Source organism: Rhagoletis pomonella, unplaced genomic scaffold, assembly GCF_013731165.1.
Source record: "Rhagoletis pomonella isolate Grant_MI unplaced genomic scaffold, Rhpom_1.0 Rhpom_scaffold_00008, whole genome shotgun sequence".
Lineage (NCBI taxonomy): Eukaryota > Metazoa > Arthropoda > Insecta > Diptera > Tephritidae > Rhagoletis > Rhagoletis pomonella.
This window is the reverse complement of record NW_023458562.1, coordinates 7455000-7456406: the sequence shown is the minus strand read 5'-3', so window position 1 is coordinate 7456406 and position 1407 is coordinate 7455000. Positions and strand designations below refer to the sequence as shown.

Below are 1407 nucleotides of genomic sequence, written 5' to 3'. Positions count from 1 at the left end.
TGCCAAAAATTCATGTTATTTTATATATTATTCGATTGTCAGTTTCAATTTCAAGTAGTGTATCCTATGAATTTGATTAAAATTATATTAATATAAGCCTACTTATTTTTCAGCTTTAGTTTTGTGGAATTTAGCTTTTTTCTAGTGGGTTTTTACAAAATCTGGATTTTTACTCGAAAATATGTAGTTGGAGGCACTGGCTCCATTACACTTCTTAAAATATTGGTTAGTTTTGAAGTAAAACGTAAAATAAAAAAAAAAAACAAAATTTCTAAAAAAATTAACAGTTTTCCTAAATAGGGCCAACATTGATTTTTCACTGGCATTAAATAAAAAAAGGCGTGAGTACTAGGTATTCATGAAATTTGATGTGTAAACATATGCGAACGGCAAAGCATAAAAGTACGTTTACATATAAATATAATCTCAATCAAAGCTCGTTAGCTGTCAAATTGGTTGTGCATGTTATTCACACAACTCGAGGAAAAGTTAAACTTCTTCTCTGTGCCACCGTGGTCACTTTTTTCTGCAACACATATTATGCCATTTAAATATATTTTAACTGAATATTTTATTAAAAACACCTTTACAAACCTATTTTCCTTACTAGCGTCAATTTTTGTTTACTTTAACATTTGACATTCCTCCTCTTCTTCGCAAGTATAATCGATAAAACTAGGTTGGACACCAAAAAGTTATCGCTTTAATCTGAGATATTTATAATTATAATTTTGCATGGCTAATCTCTTTTTCTAATAACAGATTAGGGAGCTAAGCTCGAAAATTAGGATAATCTTTTTATATGTGAAGCTATTATTAGGCGAATCAGTTACATACATACAAATGTAGGTTAGGTTAGAAATTAAACATTAATTTCACTTAATTTTATTCATTTTGCTGATTTAATTTTTTTATTCATTTTCATTTTTAATTCTTTTAATACATGAAATGATCGGTATGATTGATAAAATATACTTGTATATACTTGTGACTTAAGGGCGTTAAAATATCTTGGAAACACCGCATCAGTTATTGTTTTTGAGCTTATAGTTTGAGCACTTCTATTTGTATATATTCCTAAATTTAGTTTTTCTTTTCGGAATATAATCTGTGGTTCATGTAAATGCAGTTCATGTTGCAGGATTTTTCCATACCCTTTTTTGTTCCGTACGTTTTGCTGTTACTCACTTTTTACTCTCACCTCAGAGAGTGATTTTGCTGTTTGACCTTTTTCCAGGATTTTACACGAAAAGTATTGGATCAGAGCTATTATATCATCCATACATATGCATATTATACATACATATATTCATGTATGTTCATCAGTTATCAACGGTCCCAGTGAAAATGATTTCAGTATTTTTTTTAAATTTCCGCCTTGCTTTTTAGTTGCAACAAATGAGTCCA

The 1407-nt window shown here is 29.1% G+C and overlaps 1 protein-coding gene across 1 annotated transcript in view; it reads left to right on the top strand.

Moving 5' to 3' along the window:
* The window catches only part of LOC118745056 (protein anachronism-like), a 223935-nt gene that overhangs the window by 12332 nt on the left and 210196 nt on the right, over positions 1 to 1407 (top strand). The gene's annotated exons all lie outside the window — the stretch shown is intronic.